This window comes from Acinonyx jubatus, chromosome C2 (genome assembly GCF_027475565.1).
Source record: "Acinonyx jubatus isolate Ajub_Pintada_27869175 chromosome C2, VMU_Ajub_asm_v1.0, whole genome shotgun sequence".
Lineage (NCBI taxonomy): Eukaryota > Metazoa > Chordata > Mammalia > Carnivora > Felidae > Acinonyx > Acinonyx jubatus.
In genome coordinates, this window is record NC_069384.1 from 45,873,877 (window position 1) to 45,888,107 (window position 14,231).

Below are 14,231 nucleotides of genomic sequence, written 5' to 3' on the forward strand. Positions count from 1 at the left end.
AAGATCTAATTTTTTTACAATAGACATAGGATTATTTGTACTCTCTATTTCTTATTGTTTCCGTTGCAATCAGTTTTGATTTTCTAGAAACTAACTATTTTATTTAAGTTTTCAAATGTATTGGCTTAAAGTTGTATAAAATATCCTTTTATAATGTTTCTAATATTCATAGGATCTGTAGTGATGTCTTCTTTTTCATTGCAGATATTACCTATGCCTTCTTTGTTTTTTCTAGATCAGTCTTATCAGGACTCCATCAACGTATTAATTCTTTTCAAAGAACCAACCTTTGAGTTAATTGATCACTTCTATAAATTTGCAGCTTTATTTTTAACTCAAATTTTAGTTTTTTTATGTTAGAGAGAGAGAGCAAGCAGGAGAGAGGGACAGAGGGAGAGGGAGAGAGAGAAAGAGAGAGAGAGAATCTTAAGCACGCTGAGCACAGAACTTGATGTGGGGCTTAATCCCACGACCCTGGGATCATGACCTGAGCCAAAATAAAGAGTTGAATGCTAAATTGACTGAGCCACCCAGGTGCCCCTAATTTGCAGTTCTTTTCATAACCCCTTGAAATTAGAGATTTAGTTATCTGGGTATGTAAATAATTAATTTAGAGTCAGTTTAATATTTGCACTTAAGGCTATAAATTTCCTCTTTAAGCATGATTTTTGTTTGGTTAGCAAGTCTGGATATTCTGCATATTCACTATCAATTCACTTTAAATATTTGCTAATTTTTATTGTCATTTTTTTTAGCCTGATTCATCATTTAGAACTATTCTGCTTAATTTCCAAACATTTGGAAATTTTCTACTTTATTTATATGTCTTTTAAGTCTCTTTTTTTTTCTAAACTGACTTTATTGAATTATAATGTAAGTACTATTAAATTATACTTATTTATATAGTTCAGTATATCTTGACCAATGTATGCACCTGTGTAACGTCCAACAAATTCAAGAACGAATTCATGTCCCATAAAGTTTCCTCCTGCTCTTCAGTAGTCAATTTTCTCACATCCCTGACCTACGAAACCACTATTGTGCTTTATAGATTACGATTTTCCTATTGTATAACTTCATATAAATGGAATCATAGAGAATGTAATCTTCTATTGTCTGGCTTATTTTGTCAACGTAGTGGTTTTGTGGCATGCATTGGTAGTTTGTTCCCATTCACTGCTGAGAAGTATTTCATTGTATGAATACTACAGTTTATGAATCCGTTCACCTGTTGATGGCATTTGCATTTTTTCTGGTTTGGGGCTGTTTTGAGTAAAGCTGATGTAAGTATTGGGGCACCTGGTTGAGACTGACTTTGGCTCAGGTCATGATCTCACTGTTCTTGAGTTGAAGCCCCTCATCAAGCTCACTGCCAAGAGCGTAGGGCCCACCTCAGATCCTCAGTCCCCCTCTCTCTGCCCCTCCCCACTTATGCTCTCTCAAAAATAAATAAAAATTTTTTTTAAAAAAGCTGTTACAAGTATTTTTGAATATGTATGCACATATGTCCTCCTGTCTTTCCTAATGTGAAATTGCTGGGTAAAATGGTACTTGATAAGTAACTACCAAACCATGTTCTGAATGAGTTGTACCATTTTATATTCCCACTTTACGAGTTTCCGTTACTCTACATCCTCACCAACCCTTTGTATTGTCAACCGTTTTACTTTTAGTTGTTATAGGTTTGTAGTGGTATCTCATTATGCTTCTAATTTATATTTCTTCTGATGACTAATGATGGTAAGCATTTTGTATGTACTTGTTTGTCATTTCTAGATCTATATTTGTTCAAATTTTGGGCTCATATTTTATTATTTGTTTTGATACTTAGGGAAAGAGCAAGAACAAGCATGGGATGGGCAGAGAGAGAGAGAGAGAGAGAGAGAGAGAAATCTTAAACAGGCTCCATGCCCAGTGTGGAGCCTGACACAGGGCTCCATGTTACAACTGTGAGATCATGACCTGAGCCAAAATCCAGAGGTGGACGCTTAACCAACTGAGCCACCCAGGTGCCCCTGTGCTTGTATTTTAAAACTGGGTTTTTGTTCTCTCTTATTATTCAGTTGCAGATATACTTTTTATATTGTCTTACTTTCTTAATGGGGTATTTTAAAGAGCAGAAATTTTTTATTTTTATCAAGCCCAATTCATTCATTCATATATATATACATATACATGTATATATATATACATATGTATACATATATGTATATATACATACATGTATATGTATATATGTATATATGTATATGTATATATGTATATATGTATATGTATATATATGTATATATGTATATGTATATAGGTATATATGTATATGTATATATATGTATATGTATATAGGTATATGTATATATGTATATACGTATACGTATATACGTATATGTATACATATACGTATATACGTATACGTATATGTATATACATATACGTATATACATATACATATACATATACATATACACATATACATATACATATACATATACATATACATATATGTATATACGTATACGTATATATATGGCTAGCACTTTTTGGTTTTTTGTGTGTGTGTGTCCCATTTTAGGGAATTTTGCCTACCAATGGTCACAAAGGATTTACGTGTTTTATGGGAGATTTGTATATTTTTTTCCTTTATATTTAGGTATATAGTCCATTCTGAGTTAATTTTTGTCTATGGAGTGAGGTAACTGTTGAGGCTTTTTTTTTTTTAACCCTAATTATCTTTTGCTTATTGATCTCTTGATTAATTGAACTGTCATCATAGAATGACCGCATTTCAATCTTTTGGAATTTATTGACACTTTATTTGGGGCTCATCATATAATCAATTTTGGCAAATGTTCTATGTGTATCTAGAAAGAATGCACATGCAACAGTTGCTGATTACAATGATTTATATATATGTGAATTAGGTAAATGTTGTTAATTGTGCTGTTCAGATCTATTGAAGGTCTACTGATCTTTCTCCTCATCTTCCACCTCTCCCTCCTCCTCTTCCTCCCCCTTCCTCTTTTGGCTTGCTCCATCAGTTATTCAGAGATTTGTGTTAAAATTTTCCCATCGTGATTGCCTATTTCTTCTCTTGTGGTTTTGTATGTATGGTTTTGCTTTATATATTTCAAAAGTTTCTTGTTAAGTCATTTGAGTTTAGAATATTATATTTTCCTGATGAATTAAACTTTTTATCATTTGAAATATCCTATTCATCCCTAAGTAAATGTTTATAACCTACACTATCTGATATTAGTGTATCAGCCCTGTATTGTTTTGTGTCTGTATGGTTTACACATTCTGTCCTTTTACTTTAATCTTTGTGCATTCTTATATTTAAGATGTATCTCTTGCAAGCAGAACATAATATTTTTTATTATCAAGTCTAATAACTATTGTCTTTTAATTAGAATATTAGCCTGTTTACATTTGACACAATTACTTATGTTTAGAAGTTCAAATTTAATGTTTGATTTTCTTGCTGTTTCTCTGCCATTCCCTCTCTTTTCCTCCCTCTTGTCTGCAGTGATTTGAATTAGGCTTTTATTTATTATATATTTCACCTGGATTGCTTGCTAATTATACATTTTCACTATTCTTTTAGCTTTTACTCTGGAAAATGCTACATGCATCCTTGACTTGTTAAAGTCTGACAAAAATTAATATTTAAATTACTTCCCGGGGGTGCTTGGATGGCTCAGTTGGTTAAGGCTTCAACTCTTGATTTCGGCTCAGGTCATGATCTCACAGTTCATTAGATCGAGCCCCTCCTAGGGCTTAGGACAGACAGTGAGAAGCCTGCTTGGGATTCTCTCTCTACCCCTCCCTCACTCATGCTTTCTCTCTCGAAATTAATAAATAAATATTTTTAAAAAACTATAAATTACTTCACAAGCCACACGAGGCTCATGGAACAGTTTAACACCATTTACCCTTTCCCTACATTTTGTGCTATTGTTGTCATGGATTTTACTTCTGTATAGAACTCAAACACTTCCAGATATTATTATTATTCTATACATTACACATTCGTTTAGATTTACCCATGTATTTATCTTTTCTGTTGTTCTTTATTTCTTCCAATTTCATTATGCTTTCTGTCTGGAATAATTTACCTTCTGACTAAAGAACTCCCATTAGTATTTCCTTAGTATAAATTGGTGAATAATTCTCTGTCTTTTTATTTGAAAATATCTTTATTTTGCTTTCACTTTAAAAAGACATTTTCTGTGGTTATCAAATTCTAGTATAGTTAGTTTCCTCTAGCTCTGATAGAAGATGTCATTTTATGTTTGTGGCCTACCTTCTTTTTTTGAGAATTGAAAATCTGTCTAATTGCTGCTATTTTGAAGATCAGATATCTTTTTCCTCTGGATTGTATTAATATTTTGCCTTTGTCTGTGTTCTTTTGAACACTTTTACTATGATATACCCATATTTGTTTTATCTGTACTTAATTTGAATGGTGTTTATAAGTTCCTGAATTTGTGGCTTGACATTTTGTAAAGTCCTGTCATTTTGATTTTTAAATTTTCTGTCTGCTTCATTTTCTCATCTGTTTATTCTTTTTTCTTTTTGGTAGATTTCAATTACATACATGTTAAATATTTCACCATTCCCATAGATCTTGTATGTTTCCTCTTTTTTTTGTGTGTATTTTCCATTTTCTTTTCTCTCTGTGCTTTGTAGTAGATATTTTCTCCCAGTCTGTGTTCCAATTTACTAATGCTCTCTTTTAATTATACCTAATCTGCTTCAATCAATTTATAGATTTTAGTTCAATCAATTTATAGATTCTATAAATTTATAGAATTTATATTTGAATAATTTTGATATTTTCCTGTTTTATGCTGAAATTTTATCCAATACTTGGATTTCCAGTGAGTATGTTTCTATAATATGGTTTTCTCTTGTTTTTCTGTCATATGGTCTCATCTCCTGATAAACATAGTAATTGTTTACTTGCAGCCACACAAGACAATACATGTGACAAATTATACAGATATTTTAAGACTCTAGACAATACCATCTTCCAGAGAGAATTTATTTTTGTTTGGCAGTTGGATAAGAGACAGATTAATTTTCATTCCATCAAAGATTTAGTTGATTTAATTCCAGCTTCATTATTTTTGAGGTAATGTCTGTCCCTTCTGGAGTTACAAGCTAGAACTGGAGTGTTTGCCTGGGCCTCTCCTCCTTGGTCCTTAAGTCCATTTTTTTCTTACCAACACTGTAAGACTGTTGGAAACTCTGCTCAGCATCTCAGCCTCTTGCGTTCTGCTTACACATAGACAAATGTCTACAGAGCTAAATTGGGCTCACTTCTCTGTACTTTCATTCTGTCTTAGCCTAAGTTCCCTAGAAAAAAATAGGAGGTATAACTCTGAGACACCAAAGTAAAGGGAAAAGAAAGTTGGGCAGAAAAGAAGGAAGGGCAAATACAAACTAGTGCAATATCGCAGATGACCACAGCTTCACAAAGAGACACAGCTCACTGCTTGGATGCAGCCTGTCTTGGAATAGTCTGTTGGAGAAAGGAAGAGGAATTTATTCAGGGGCTTCCTTCACTGAATGACTTCTTTCATTGGTCAAAATTTACCCCACAAGGCATTAACTTCTCTGCATTTCCAAGTTTTTCAACTGCCCTCTTCAGACCTACTGTGGAAACAAAATTCTATAGCCTGCAGCATGTTGCTTCATCCAATTCCTGAACTAGTGACACAAATCAGATACTTGCTGGGTACAGTGGGGCCTCCTGCCATAGCTGCAGCAGCTCAGACCACATCAAGCACAAAGGTTTCCATGCTGGAGATTGGCCTCACCTGGGCAGAGGCTGAGGCAGTCTGTGGATCTATGGATGAAGTGGTGGTGACCTTAGATCCACAGTAAGTTTGAGGACCTGGAAGACAGTTAGGCCCTAGAAGATTTGGGAAGGTTCCTCAGTTTGTCCAATGCACTTTCTCCCAGGAATCGTGACCTACCTTGTGGCTTCAGAATTCCCCACTGCCTTCAGATTGATGGCTTTATATATTGTCCAGCATGTCACATTCTCAAGGGAAGGTTTGATCTGTAACCAGCTACTCCGTGTTACTGGAAAAGAAAAGAAAACAAAACAAAACACTATCTCTTCAAGATCTTATTATAGTGATATAAAATGTTTACCCCAAATATAGTTAAATTAATTAGTTGACACTAGACTTACAGTAAAATTAGTGGGACACCAAGATGTCAGGTCCTCACTTGTAGATATAAATCACCTCTCACTTATAAATTGAATTCTCTGACAAGTTCAGTCAATATTTTCAATGTCAAACTGCCCTTGATTTTCTCAGATTAATCCACTGACTGTATCACTCATCTAATGGAAATTCCCATTTTGACTTAAGCACTAATCATGGGTGGGGCCATAAAAGAAGGGCACAAAATTTGCCAGTTACATCATTCCCAAAGCGGAAGGTTCACAATTGGTTTAATCCTGATTACTTCAAGAATTCTCTCTCCTTCCTCTTTCCAGCTATAAACCTACCTCTGGTCTAACCTAGTCTGTGATTCAACTCCTTGTGACCTATTGTAAGAATTTCAGAATCTCCCTATGTTGTTCTGCAACATTGCTGACCTAGGTGAACCCTGAAGTTTTAGGCCAAAGATACTAGTTCTTAGTGAAACCTCCTTATGGAAGCTTACTACTCTATCAGTTCTGTATTTTTATGTAATATGAAACACAAAGCATCAATGGAAGGAACTCTATTAGGAGTTCTAAAGAAGAGACCTATCTTCCACTTGCTATCTTCTCAGAACATCTGTGATGCCTCTCTTATAAAAATCACCTTTTAGAGAATGGTAATAGGTGCATGCTGATTGATAAAGATCATGGAGATCCAGAGATGCTTCACTAGCTTTCTCCAAGATAACAGTAAGTTCCCACAGAGATTGTAGAGTAGTAACCTTTCTTTACTTCCTCCCAATCTGTCATTTGTCACCACCATACATCATCCTTGCCACTGTAATTTGAATATGTGTGGTGACTGGGAAATGTTGACTTTTCCAAAGGGAAGAAGACCTTTCATCAGTAAAGGGAATATGCATCACTGTGCTTCCCTGCTAGAACCTAATCTACAGTCCCTATCTCAACATCAAGAAATACTTTATCACAAAATATTTATCACAAAATACTTTATCAGAATCTCACTTATATATGTATGTCTACAAAACATATATGCATGTGTGAAGATATATATTAAAATGGTAACTGATTATATCAGGATCATGGAATTATAGGAGCAATCTACTTTCTATGCACTTATTAATATTGTCATAATTTTATATAGTGGGCATACAGTTTTATTCTAAAAAAAATTAATTTAAAAAACCTGTTAGGGGCTCCCGGGTGGCTCAGTCGGTTAAGCATCTCACTATGGATTTTGGTTCAGGTCACAATCTCACACTTGTGAGATCCAGCCCCACCTTGGACTCCATGCTGGGCAAGGAGCCTGCTTAGGATTCTCTCTCTCTTTCTCTCTCTCTCTCACTCTCTCTCTCTCTCTCTCCCCCTGTCCCTCTCCTGCTCAGACTCATGCTCTCTCTCTCTCTCTCTCAAAAAAAACAAAAAAAGAATAAAAGAAATTTAAAATTAAAAAATTAAATGTTTAAAGAAATACAAAATAAAAACTGTCAGATGGTGGGCTCTTCTAGGTACAATATTTGTGTTGTGCCCTTCTGGGTAATTAAATCAGTTAATAAACATGAAATGCACAGAACAGAACTTGGTACATAGTCTGCTCTAAATAAATGTTAGTTATTGTGTTTACTACATAGGAAATTAAATTCATCTTTTTCGCAAACTGCAAATTTTAAATATCTATATTTGGGGTCTTAAAGAGAACATACAGATCTACCAAGGAACCAAAAGATCTACTAAGGAGGTATGCCTCTTTTTTTTTTTTTTAAAGTGAAGTATGATTGAAACAGAAAAAAAAGATCTATGATAACCATTAGGCAGAGGAATAGAAGAGACTGAAAGTCAGCAACTCTGTGAGTGCCACCACTACTTAGCTAAGGTTACAATCCGCACAGACAAGAATGAAAAAATATCTAGAGAAGAAGATTCTGAGGAAAGGAAGAGTGGAAGAATGCAAAGATGGCAGAAATGGAAAGGACAGGAAAAAGTTGGAAAGGATGTAAAATTAATTGGAGGAAAGAGAAAAGGAGAAGATAAAATGAAAGTGACTAATGGGAAAGTGGCATTTACAAAGACCAATCAATGTTACTTACATTTGCCAGGTGTTCTGCTAAGTGTTTTATAAGGAATGTCTCATTTAATTATTAGAACAGTCTTCAGAAATTGGTATTTGATTGTCCCTATTTAACACATGAGAAAACTAAAGTTTTCAGGGTGTGAGTAATTTTTCCCCAGATCATGTGTTGATAAGATTATGTCCAAAAAGCCCAGTCGTCTTGGAGCCTCACTTTGGTCTGATTTGTCCTTTTAGGGATATGACATCAGATCTTCCTGGAGTATCAAATAAAAAGCCAAAATATCTTCCCCTTGTTTGATGTCCTTTATATTGTCATTATTTCCTATCAACCTGTGAAAGCAAGGAGGTTTAATAAGGTTGAGAACAACTTAATATGAAGAGAAATGCTGAGCCCTAACATTAATACCATGTCCATATTTTCTAAACTAAAAATGAAATCATTAACTTTAAGACACTATATTTGCAAATGTATTATATATAAAATTTTACTAAGGTATAAAGAGAAAAATCACAAAGCACTTTTTTTTTTGAAAAGAACCAAATTAAATAAATCTGTTTGGCCCCAGAATTTTAATACTGTGACTATAATACCTGGCATCTGTGTCATCCCTCATTTAATAAGAAAATATTTCACAAAAACAAAAAAAGCTAAATGGGAAAAGTAGCTACTGTGAAGTTTTTACTTTTTGTAATATTTGGCTAAAAGAGTTCTCGGTCGGTAGTCACAGAGTATGGGTCGTTAGGTTCCTGCTCGGTCAACTGTGCAATCTTTGCCACAGACCCTAACTTCTCTGAGCCTTAGTTTTCTGGTCTATAAAATGAAGGCTTAAGTAATATGTTTGCAAAGATCCTATAACTGTGTAGCATATAAAAAATAAGGCAGGGAATTATCCCGTGATAAGAATTAGGTCATAGGAACTTTAAAATAAATATTTTAAGGTTTCTAATAACACTTTGCTGGAAAAAAAAAATCACATGTTAAATCATGATTGTTGACTTTTACTTGGTACCATAAATGATAAGAGACATAGTAATGGTAGGTGATTATACTGAACAAAAGAAACAAAATAGGGGTGCCTGACTGGCTCAGTTGGTAGAGCATGTCTCTTGATCTCAGGTTCATGTGTTGAAGCCCCACACTGGGTGTAGAGCTTTCATAAAAAAAAAAAAAAGCCATCCATAAATGCCAAGTTGGTGAATGCTATTCATCTTTATTACTTTGTAATATTTTGTATAATATATGCGAGAGCCAACAATTTGGTCAAAATGGAATAATCAAAAGAGACTTTCATAAATTCTTTTGATCTGCATGGTAGCAATTACTGGGGTGACATTTAAAGTATTTTGAGGAGTCAGGAGGGTGTGAAGGAAAGAGAGGAAATGGTTGGTTATTCAAGAGCTCTTAGAAACCATCCTTCAGTTAAGGTCAAATAACACCAATACATTACTATGTGAAGATCCAATAACTTGCTACCTAAGATACTTTTTCCTAATTTAAAGATTTAGAAATCTGGAAAAGTGAAAAAGTTGAGAAAAAAATTTTAGTTAAAAATTTAAATAGCTATATTTTCGGGGCGCCTGGGTGGCGCAGTCGGTTAAGCATCCGACTTCAGCCAGGTCACGATCTCGCGGTCCGTGGGTTCGAGCCCCGCGTCGGGCTCTGGGCTGATGGCTCAGAGCCTGGAGCCTGTTTCCGATTCTGTGTCTCCCTCTCTCTCTGCCCCTCCCCCGTTCATGCTCTGTCTCTCTCTGTCCCAAAAATAAATAAAAAACATTGAAAAAAAATTAAAAAAAAATAGCTATATTTTCAAATCAGTTAGTGAATATTCATCTTCAAGTAACAGAACACACTGCTGAAAGACGCTTAAAAAATAGGGCTTTGTTACTTTACAACCAAAAACTCTGGAGGAAAACATTTCCAGATTTGCTAGAGCAACTCTACAATTTCATCAGGTGGCAGGACTCTGTCTGCCATACCTGCTATATTGACTTGATAACCGTCACGCTTGCAAGATGGCACTCCCATGCCAGGTACCATGTGTAAATATGACAATATTTGGGGCCCCCAAATGGGCTCCCATGTGTTGCTTTTTGTTAGAGAGGAAGACCCTTTCTCAGAAAACCCTTTCTTATATTTTCCACTGCCCAGAACTGGTGTCCCTGCCACAGGTGCATGCAAAGGGTCTAACGAAGCAGTGCCTGCTATTTCCATTTCATAAAAGCCATGCTTTGCCAACATGGAAAAGGGGGGACACAGCCAACGCACACACTTTTACATGTTGGTCTATGTCCTTCCAAACATTTCTTCTTTGCAGAATTTTTATTTGTACTGTTTAAATCATACCATGTGTCAGGTTTGGTGGCCCACCTTTATACTTTATATTTTACCATAAGCATTTGTCCCACAGTAATATAGTCTTTGGAAATTTTATTTTACATGATGACATAATAGTCCATGCAAAGAAACATTCATAATTTATTTAATTTGTCATAAGCAGTATTTCTTTCATTTAAAGAATACTTACTGGGTATTACCCACTATATACCAGAGGCTTTACATAAGTGCCTCTAATCTTTACAACATTCCTGCAATGTAGCTATTACCATCCCAAAATTTGCAAATGAGGACACTGCTTACCAGCAGCTTACTGATATTCCTGCTGGTAAACTGCAGAAAAGGGAACTTGAGCTCAGGCCCGAACCAGCCAACACAATGATATTTATTCAACATTGTTGGTGGGAGAGAAAAGAAATTGAAGTCCAAATGAATGGGCCAATTCATAAATATAAATTAGGTAAGTTTACTATTGAGCAAAACCAAACAAACCAAACTAAACCAAACAAAAACCTGAATTCATGCTGGCAGCCAGCAAGTGGCTACAAAGCTATAATGGCTATTGGGCTCTGTTAATATGGACTTGAAGTTACAATTCGTTGTCCTACTTTTCATAAACCATCAGTAGTTATTCAGTTTGCATCAGTAGTTCCATCAAATGAACTCTGACATCCTGTTTTTCATAATTCTTGAGCAGGCTTATTCTCATTTTGTTCTTCATGATTCTTTATCAGTACTTCCTACAGTTGCCCCTGACAGTGTAACCAGCATATACAATCAGTCACATTCTTCAACATTCCTCGGTAAGGTTAGATTAAGTTCAGTTCCTCAAAGCACCAGCAATAAAAAGCTCCTGATTTAACTCCCATATGGCAAAATAATCCCATTAACCAAAAGAACATTCTATAAACCATATAAACTACACACATGGTATTTGCTACAAATATGCTTTTGTCCATATCCTCAAACAAGTGACCATTAGTCTTTGTGTTCTGAAGATATTAAGAAAGCCATATATATCTATAGGTGTCAGCAGTTAAATTGAATACATGAATAAAAACAAACAAACAAAATAATAGGGGGGAGTAAAGCAAGGAAAGAAGGAATAAAAAAAATGAATATATAGGGCAGGAGAAGGGAAAAATGGACAGAGCTATAATTACTGTCAATTCTGCTGTGATAGGATAAATGCTAGGGCAGACTGAAAAAGAGCACAGAGCAAATGTTTCTGGCCAGCCGAAAGGACTAGCAGAGACTAAGCCAAACTCAACTGCTGTCACTGATGGAATCCCGACGGGTTACCTTCTCTGAGGACATACCCTCCTCCCACCCTCCTCCGGAGACTGGGCTCTTGATTACAACAAACTCCCTCCCAGTTCCAGGCGTTTTGGGCCTAGCCTTCTTTGTTTTCGTAACCAGGACACGCCCCAAAGTGTTTTCCCAAACACCACCTCTTTTCAATGACACGTCTTCACATCTTACTTCCACGCTCCCCCTGCCCTTCCTGCCTAATGATGTGGGTGGTTCCAGGAGAACAGTGACTGAAACAGGTTTCCTCTGGACTTGATACAGCAGAGCCAGATAGGAAACGATGCTGGCAGCTTTCCCTGTGAGGCCAAACACTTACTAAAACATGTTGACGGTATGGCAGATGGGAAATCAGTCCTTTAGAGAGCAGGGAACACTCAGAGCCTCCCTGCTTCACCCTCTGCCCCAGTTATCAGGGCTGCTCTAGGGACAATAAACCAGAAAGTTCCCAGTCTGTCTGGCCAGACCAAGATAATTTGTGAGAGTAGGCTTCATTGTGGTTCTTTGCCCCACCCTGATACAAGCCTCTGGAAAGAGAAGGGAATTCATAAATTTGTTTCAGTTTAATTTTAGTGACTAACCAAGAAAAAAATGCTGTCCCTACCTTTTCTCCATTCTAGATTACTAAAATTCCCACTGGTACCTTATTAATAATCCAGTGCTACAAGTCTGGGTTTTATTTGAGACCAGAGAAAAATGGTGAGTAAACAAAGGTGTGAAAAATAAATCTTATTGGGATATACTATATGTATATATTAAGATTATATTATATAATTATATATAATATGTATCATATAATATTGTATATATATATCATATATAATCATACACTATATACTTTTATATATGAAAAATAAATCTTATTGGAATATATTATGAGTACATTTTATAATTATGTATTATATAAGATTCATAAGTAAATTTTACAAGTTTATAAAAAGAAAAAGAATAGACTGGATAAATACAGATCTGGTTTTCATTCGAAGCACAGTAACATAGGACCAGTTGGCTAACTTTTCAAACATCACTCAAATTGTTCATCACTAAAATGAAGGTGATGAATCTACTTCAGAGGGATGTTAAGAATTATGAGAGAGGATGTTTATGGAGTGTAAGGCATAGAATGATTGAAATATTAGTTCCCTTTCCTCTCTCTTTAACCCATCAGCCCAAGAGAACACAGATTTTTTTTTAAGTTTTTCCATCAATCACCAAGTGCACTGAAGCATTAAAACATTATGACTTTCAAAGAACTTCCAATCTACGTGGGGATATAATCTTAAGTCACAATAAGGGAACAATAGAAGTTCACAATTTAATCAAGTAATCAATTGTGTAACATGTGGTTCCAATTACTGAACAGTAGTTGTCAAGAAAAAATGAAATGAAAATGGACTAAAGTTTTCTTTCATGTAGCCCTTCCCTCTTCTAGCATCTTCTACACATTCTGTGGAGTAACAAATAAGTCTGAGTTAAAGTTAATTATATAAAAATATTAATTTTTATTTTTCTATATAAAAATAGACTGACAGATATACTTGATGACACTTTTAGGGGCACATCAGACAAAGTTCTATTAATCCTCTGAGGATTTGCCCAAAATCTCTTCCAAAAACAGAAAAAAATCCTCTTAAGAGTCCATGTTAAAATTAACCTCTCCTTCTGACCCTCTTATAATCTGCTTTACTGCCACTTTGTGCCTATCATGATGATTATAAAATAAAAACATTTTATATAGGTAAATTCTCCCATGCTTATTTGTATTCAATAAAAGAATCCATCAAAAATGGATGAAATAAGTAAGAATCCCCAAGCTCCCTTCTACTCCCTTTCACCAAAAAAGCAGATACTCTACCAAATACCAAAAATTATATATAAAAACATGCAAATCCCCCTTTGGAACTGTTCCTGGGATCAAAACTCTGTGGGGAAAAATATACATCTTTTAGACTTTTCATCTTCGTCTTTTACCTTTAAAGCAATTGGTAAAAAACATTTGCATTTGTAAAAGGACTTTAATATGATTCATGCATCATCTTTCTTCTTGGCCTTCTAATACAAACCCAGGATGTTATTTACAATGTCTATAGAATCAACTCTTCCATATATCTCTGGCCAATTCTTTTGCCACACAAAGATGCTCTTGCTCTCAAGAATCAGACAAAGTAGTAAGTGTGGGAGAAAGACAAAAACTATTATCTGGACAAGAACCAAATAAACTCAGTCAAAATTAAAGAAAAGAATAAAGTAACTCGCATGTACTCTGCCTACTATGTGCCAGACACTGTTCAAAACATCTTATAATTAACTCATTTAATTCTCCTAACAGTCCTATG

At 35.1% G+C, this 14,231-nt stretch overlaps 1 long non-coding RNA gene across 1 annotated transcript; it reads right to left on the reverse strand.

The window, feature by feature from the left end:
- Window positions 1–2,474: 2,474 nt before the first annotated feature.
- On the reverse strand, window positions 2,475–12,592 carry LOC113604767 (uncharacterized). Its single transcript, XR_008297616.1, has 4 exons — window positions 11,890–12,592; window positions 8,269–8,582; window positions 5,979–6,087; window positions 2,475–5,896 (listed from the first exon to the last, which is right to left on the reverse strand). It is a non-coding gene; the product is annotated as an uncharacterized LOC113604767 (long non-coding RNA).
- Window positions 12,593–14,231: the final 1,639 nt, after the last annotated feature.